The sequence below is a fragment of the Chrysochloris asiatica genome, unplaced genomic scaffold, assembly GCF_000296735.1.
Source record: "Chrysochloris asiatica unplaced genomic scaffold, ChrAsi1.0 scaffold00008, whole genome shotgun sequence".
NCBI classification, from domain to species: Eukaryota; Metazoa; Chordata; class Mammalia; order Afrosoricida; family Chrysochloridae; genus Chrysochloris; species Chrysochloris asiatica.
In genome coordinates, this window is record NW_006408526.1 from 25,221,912 (window position 1) to 25,230,054 (window position 8,143).

The window sequence follows — 8,143 nt, forward strand, 5'->3', positions numbered from 1 at the left end:
AGGCTCTAAAGTAACAAAAGTTGGCCTTGAGAACAGTAGAGACTTCTACAATCCTTCAGTATTTCTGGAAAAGGAAATGCTATAGCTGAGCAGAAAATGTCAAAGGGCACCCTAAGAAGACAAAGTCAAGTATATTAAATATGAAAAGACCTGGAGTTAGAAAACCAAAAGGGAAGAACATGTTCTGCATTTCTCAAGTTGAAAGAAGTGAAGAAAAATTCAAGCCTTGACTTGCAATATTGAAGGATCTTATGGGCAAATATTGAACGATGCAGAAAGCATCGATTGATGGAATGATTACACAGTCACTGTACCAAATGGAAATGGTTGATGTTCAACCATTTCAAGAAGTAGCATATGGGCCCATCCCTCCTTCCTCTTCCTCCTAGCTGGTCCCTCTCTGTGTCCTCAACTGGTGCTGCTATGGCCGTCCTCACCTGGAATCCACAGTTCCAGAAGTTGCAGCAATGGCACTGTGAACATGGTTCCGAGCTCAACCTGCGCCGCCTTTTTGACTCTGACAAGGAGTGCTTCAATCGTTTCAGCTTGCCCCTTAACACCAACCATGGGCAGATTCTGCTGGATTACTCCAAGAGCTTTGTGACAGAGGAAGTGATGCACATGCTGGCAGACCTGGCCAAGTCCAGGGATGTGGAGGCTGCCCGGGATCGCATGTTCAATGGCGAGAAGATCAACTTCATTGAGGACTGAGCAGTACTGCATGTGGCCCTGCGGAATGGTCAAACACACGCATTCTGGTGGATGGCAAGGATGTGATGCTAGAGGTCAGCAGGGTACTGGACAAGATGAAGTCTTTCTGCCGATGTGTCTGCAGTGATGACTGGAAGGGCTACACAGGCAAGCCCATTACAGATGTCATCAACATCGGCATCGGTGGCTCTGACCTGGGACCCCTCATGGTGACTGAAGTCCTTAAGTCATAATCTTCAGGAGGTCCCCATGTCTGGTTTGTTTCCAACATTGATGGGACCCACATTACCAAAACCCTTGCCTCCCTGAACCCAGAGTCCTCCATGTTCATCATTGCTTCAAAGACCTTTACCACTTAGGAGACCATCACAAATGCAGAGACAGCAAAGGAGTAGTTCCTCATGTCGGCAAAGGATCCTTCTGTGGTTGTGAAGCACTTTGTTGCCCTGTCTACCAACACAACCAAAGGGAAGGAGTTTGGAATTGACCCTCAAAACATGTTTGAGTTCTGGGATTGGGTTGGAGGAAGGTACTCGCTGTGGTCAGCCATTGGACTCTCCATTGGGCTGTCCATTGCCCTGCATGTGGGTTTTGACACTGTTCACATCCCAGGCAGAAAAATAAACATGCCACCAAGGAGAAAAAAAAAAAAAAAGAAGTAACATGTGATCAAGAGCCAATGGTACTGAAGGAAGAAGTCCAAGCTGCCCTGAAGGCATTGGCAAAGAACAAGGTTCTGGGAATTGATGGAATGCAAACGGAAATCTTTCAACAAACTGATGCAGCACTGGAGGCACACACTCATCTATGCCTGGATATTTGGTAGACAGCTACCTGGCCAACTGATTGGAAGAGATCTATATTTGTGCCCATTCCAAAGAGAGGTGACCCAGCGGAACGTAGAAATCATCTAACAATATCTTTAATCTCACATGCAAATAGAATCTTACTGAAGGTAATTCAAAAATGACAGCAGCAGTACATTGACGGAACTGTCAGAGGTTCAAAGCAGATTCAGATGAGCCTGTAAAACTAAGGTTGTCAATGCTATTATTCGATGGATCTTGGCTGAAAGCAGAGAATATCAGAAAGATGTTTACCTGTGCTTTATTGACTATGCAAAGGCATTTAACTGTGTGGATCATGACAAGCTATGGATAATATTGTGAAGAATAGGTATTCCAGAACATTTGATTGTGCTCATGAAAAACCTGTACAGAGACCAAAAGGCAGTGATTTGAACAGAGCAAGGGAACACCGAATGGTTAGGAATCAGGAAATGTATGTGCCAGGGTTGTGTCCTTTCATCATACTTATCCAATCTGTATGTTGAGCAAATAATCCAAGAAGCTGGATTATATGAAAGAGAACATGACTTCAGGATTGGAGAACATAACATCAGGAATGACATCAGGATTGGATTCTTCAACAATCTGCGGTGATGTGCAAATGATACAACCTTTCTTGCTGAAAGCAAAGAGGACTTAAAATACTTGCTGACAAAGATCAAGGACCATAGCCTTTGATGTGGTTGCACCTCAATGTAAAGAAAACAAAAATCCTCATAACCGCACCAATAAATAGCATCACGTTAAGTGCAGAAAACACTGAAGTTGTCGAAGCCTTCATTTTGCTTGGATCCACTATCAATACTCATGGAAGCAGCAAACAAGAAATCATTAGGCTTATCCACACAGTTAATTAAGCACTAGGCTTATCAGCTGCATAAGACCTCTTTAAAGTATCCAAGGGCAAAGATGTCAGTTGAAGATTAAAATATGTCTGCCAGTTAATAAGGAAGACTGTTAGAAGAATGCATGCATTTGAGTTACGGTGTTGGAGAAGAATATTAAAATACCATGGACTGCCAGAGGAACAAACAAATCTGTGTTGGTAGAAACCTTAGAAGTCAGGATAGTAAAACTTTGTTGTTCATACCATTTGCTCTCTGACCACATTGGACCATTCCTTCCTCCTGCCTGAAAGTCTTTGAAGGTTCTCCTGACCCTTTAGTGTTGTGTCCATAACCTTTTTAAGTAGTCTTCCTTACTTCTGCACCAACTTTCAGCACTTAGAATGTGTTCAATAAATATTTGTTAAATGAAAGCATGATGGATAGTCATTGAGTTTCTTTCTCAGTAATTCCCAAATGCGCTCCCAGGCCTTTGTGCTTTATTCTTGTTGACCACCATTCCTGGGTCACAGTTGGCCCTTGATCTACCCAGAAATTCCTGTTCTTTCTTCAGCAAGTCTGCTCAGAAGCACTTGCTCTGAGAAGCTTCTTCCCCAGGGAGATCTGGTAGATCTTCCTCTGGGTTTTCTGAGATCTTTCGACATATTTCTACTACAATATTTACTACTCTGAATTGAAGTTAGCAATTTATGTGTCTGATACTTCCATTAAATTCTAGTGACTAGGAGGCTGGGGGCTCCTTGAGGAATTAGCTCACAACAAGAACAAATATGGCAATAACTAACTAACCTGGAGATCTTCTTGTGTGTTCTCCATTTGTATTTCTTATTCACTTCTCACAAGAACTCTCAGAATTGCATTCTATTCTTCTTTCCACTTTATAGAGGGGGTAACAACATCCTATTGGTGATGACTGATTTGCCTATCAAATGGTAGTAAGTAGTGAGTGAGGCAGGATTTGCACACAGGCTAGCTAACGCAGGATCTCAGATGCTGTTCTGCCTGTGAGGTTAAGCTTTAGTGGAGAAACACCTGAAAAGGACATACAAGACCTTCATAGTCTTTTGGACAAACCTTGAGAATGGCAAGAGACCCAACTGAAGAAAGAAAGATTGGCTTTAGTAGGAAGCAGAGTTGGTGGCCACAGCTCTTGGGTCAATCCCCTGGAGAACTGAATTCACTCATTTGATTTGAGATGATAAGGCAAGGCTACTCTGCTCAACACTGAACAAGGAGTCTCTACTTTGTGGAAACAAGTGAACCATCCAGATTGGGGCTATTGGCTTGAAGGCACTACAAGGACTGTGGCAGAGACTCAACAGCCTTAGGGAGTCACAGATGGTACCGAGACTGCCAAGTTTGGAGCCCAGGGGTGATATGACATTAGGGTGTGAGGGTCTTTCAAGTACCAGCCTGGCACTTGGTTCTGTCAAAAGGAAACCAGTGGTGTCTCACCCACCTGGAACCCATGAGTGAATCCCTCACCCCCACTCCCACACCCACACAGGGGAGACACTTCAGTGATTATCCCCCACACTCAATGAGTTTCCGGGTGGGGTTCTTGGACCAGACCAAACCTCTAATCATGGAGTTATGTGGCATTACCTAGCCAAACCTGTGTCCAGGCTTCTGGACTTTGAGGAAATGGCTCTTACTATCAGGAAATGATTGAATATAAAAGGAACTATCACCTCATATACTGAGACATCCGTAACTCCACTGGCCAGAGAGGAGTTCCCTCCCTCACTGAAGAAACTGAGAATCAAAGTGGCCTAGATATTCTGATGCTGAACATAACCACATTCTGTTCTCAAAAATCACTGTTGCCATTCATATCATGAGCTGCTTACTATCCTCATCTGAGCCCTTCAAACAGTCACAGAAGATTAGGGATGCTGACTTAGTGTATCTGGGGCTGAAAGAAGACTCTGGAATGTCTCCTGTGAGAGCAATTTCCATTCTTCAGAGCAAGTTGTCAGATTTTTCTAGAAACAGAAAGGCCAAGATCTCTAGAGAAGGGACGGCCGCCATCTATGAGTAAATTCTCTTTCTGCCAGAGGGAGTGCTTGGCATTTGTCTCAACACCCCCATGGAAGATGAATAAAGAACCAGCTCCACAAAGTAGTTCCCTCATGGCCCAGCTGCCTGCATTGCTAGGATGATTTCCTGTTGGGGAAGACCCATCTCTCTCGGATCCTCAAAATTCCTAAGTACCCTGACTTCTTCAAGGACAATGTCTTCACTCCCTCCCACATTCTAAGGACACATCTAATGATCGTGACAGTCTCAGGACAGCACAGCATTGTGGGGCTTTTCATCTTTAAAGAACTCTCCCTTGTCCATAATTTATGTTATTCAGGTCTAATTTCATTTCTCCAAGGCCTTGACCTGTGGACTTGTGATCATTTGTACAATGAGAACGGATCTAGTCAAAATGATGAAGTGGATGAAATTTGTCTCCATTAACCCCACAACACCTCTCTCTTCTCTGGATACTTGGTGCTCTTGAGCTGCTGCTCATTGCGCCTTTTCTTTGTCTCAGAGAGAAAACAGATTTATTTTACTATTACTGGTACTGAACCTTTGGGACTTTTACTATAAGGAAACAGTATATGAATATGTGACCCAAGCAAAACTAGGTCAACTTCCACATACTATTTCCTTAAAATGAAATAAAATTCTCATTCCAAAAGCATTGAAAGGCAACACAGGGCTTTTCTGAGGTTTCCTGAAGCACTGGTATATTATGTTTACAACACAGAGAAATATTTTCTTAGAAAGCCTCTTTTGCATCTCTTTCTATAGTCCCATTCCTCAATAGATCACCTCCTCTCTTCCTTTTTCTCCCCAAAACTCCTCTGCCTCAGTCCCCTGGCTGTCGCTTCTTCCTCATGGCCCCACCACTCTACTATTAGGCCCTTTTTTCTGCCTTCTGACTCTGGAGCCCTGTACTTTGTCTTGTATTAATGCTCTGTCCATTTTACGAGCTTCTTCAGTTCTGCATTTTCACCCATTTGTCACAATAAAAGCCTGGTAGTGAAGCAACATGAAGAAAAGTTCTGCCAGCAGGAGAAATGAATTCTTGATACATGCTACACTGTAGATGGAGTTTGAAGACATTATACTGAGTGAAATAAGCCAGCCAGACAAGGACAAATACTGTCTGCACTCACTTATATAAAAAGTCAAGAAAAGGCAACTCTACAGAGACCAAAGGTGGTTCATGATTATCAAGGGCAAAAGGGTGGGTGACATGGGGGAGGGGGTAATGGTGATAGGAAAACTACATTGATTTAAGGTAGGGTTGCACAATTGATTATTGTCATTTATGTCAATAAACTGTTGTTTCTGTTTTCAAGTTATGCCTAGAAAAAGTTGAATTGGCAGAAGTGTGGTAGATATATTTACCACAATGCCCAGAAAATAGAGTGGCTGCTGAGCTTACTATGTATTACTAAGCATCTTTGTTTTGGTTTTGGTTCCTTGCTTTGAAGACTTAGGGTCATAGTTTCATGAAATATCCTGTGAATTAGCTTAATAATATGTGCAGTGTTTTTGTTCTCATTTTTATTGTTGTTGTTAGGTGCCATTGAGTCAGTACCAACTCATAGCGACCCTATGCACAGCAGAACAAAACACTGCCCAATCCTGGGCCTACCTCACTACTTTGCCACTCTTGAGCCCATTGAAGCTGCCACTTGGCCAATCCATCTCATTGGGGGTCTTCCTCTTTTTCTCTGACCCTCCACCTTACCAAACATGATATCATTCTTCAGTGACTGGTCCCTCCTGACAACTTGTCCAAAGTATGAGAGACGAAGTCTGGCCATCCTGGCCTCCAAGGAGCACTCTGGCTGCACTTCTTCCAAAATGGAGCTATTGGTTCTTTGGCAGCCCATGACACTTTCAATATTCTCCTCCAACACCATAACTCAAAAGCATCAATTCTTCTATGGTCTTCCTTATTTACTGTCCAGCTTTCACATGCAGATGGGCACAGATACGGATCTCTTCTGATCAGTTGACCAGATAGCTGTCTTCCAAATTTCTTGGCATAGATGAGTGAATGCCGCCTTCACTTTCTTGAAAGATTTCAATTTTTATTCCATCAATTTCTGGTGCCTTGTTCTTTGCCAATTCCTTCAATGCACCTTGGACTTCCTTCCTTAATATCATTAGCTCTTGATAATATACTACTTCTTGAAATGGTTGAACATTAACCATTTCCTTTTGGTACAGTGACTCTGTATATTTCTTCCATCTTCTCTTGATGCTTTCTGCATCATTCAATAATGTGCCCATCCTAGTTCCTTATATATATACCTGGGAGCTAAAAGCTTGCAAGCAGCCATCTAAGGCACAACAATTGGCTTCTATTCTTCTGGAACAAAAAAAGGAAGGAGAGTCAAGAATGGAAGAACATGCAATGTGTGGCTAATTGTCTCCATGAACAACTTCCTCTTTGCCAGGAGACCAGAAGAACTGAATGGTGCCAGGCTACCATTACTGAATATTTTGATCAAAGATTCCATAAAAGAATCCTGCTCAAAGTCGGAGAAATGCAGAACAGAATTTCTCCTTATCATAGACCCCAAACATCCTGGAGTCACGAATGGTAGATGAACTGAAACTATTACCCTGAGAAAATCTTTAAAATTTAAACTAGAAACACCTCTTGAAGTCTTCTTAGAAATGAACAATAGTCTAACCTAACTAATAAAATAAAGATCTGTCTTAAACGTGCTTTTCTAAGAACTTTCTATATGGGTTCAAATTAACAACAGCGACTTGGAAGATTAGTTTAAAAGTTTCAGGGGCAGGGAGTTCATGTTTATGAAGGCTGAGCAACTCAGAAAACGAGGGTGAGAATGGTTACATGACTGGACTCAAACTATATATTCAATTAGTGTGCTGTGTGTATTCTCAACAACAAAGTAAAATTTAAAGAAAGAGAAAAACTGCTGTATTAAAAATGCAAATTCCTGGATTTTACCCACGCCTGACTAAAGCAAAATCTCTTGGGAGAAGGGACAGAGAATCTGTACTTTCAATGAGATTTACAAGTTGTTCCTCTGTACATTAACATTTGGAACCCATATCTTGGACTTTGAACTCATAAAGAGCAGAGATCATGTCAAATTTATCCCTAAATCCCTCCTGTTGCCTAACTTGATGCCTTTACTCAAAATAGGTGCTCAAAAGTGTGACCAGCTCCCACCTTTATCCACCCCCAGCACAGACTCTGCTTTATAGGAGTTCAGTGTCACATGGTTGGCAGCCACACCAGTGTTAGTTGGGTACCGGCTGTACCACTTTGGTGCATTACTTTGGTGCCAGGATTCAGGTGGGCTCAGCTCCAGACCTACAAAACCCACAGCGACACAAAACCAGCATTTGATCAATCATACTTCCCCCAGCTATTTGTGTTCCTAACAGACACTGAAACCAGCTCCATCAAGGACCCACAAAAGCTACTTCCAGATTGAGTGCCCTGAACATAGATAACACCAAGGCCAATAGGAACTCCATCTAGAGCCAAGAACTCTGCTGCTACATCCCTTCCACAACCGCCTCATCTGCTCCCTGAATAGCAGACCACCAGAGATTTCTCCCCTCCAGGTCTAACAAGAGCACTGTTTGTTTTTACAAATAGGACAACCCCACAATGCCATGGAGACAACAGACAATATTAGCTCACATGATTAAATGAGAGAATAGCTCAAACAAATGACCAAGATG

General features: G+C 42.5%; 1 pseudogene; it reads left to right on the forward strand.

Annotated features, from left to right (window-relative positions):
* The first annotated feature begins 423 nt into the window (after window positions 1-423).
* On the forward strand, window positions 424-7,890 carry LOC102821727 (annotated as a pseudogene).
* Window positions 7,891-8,143: the final 253 nt, after the last annotated feature.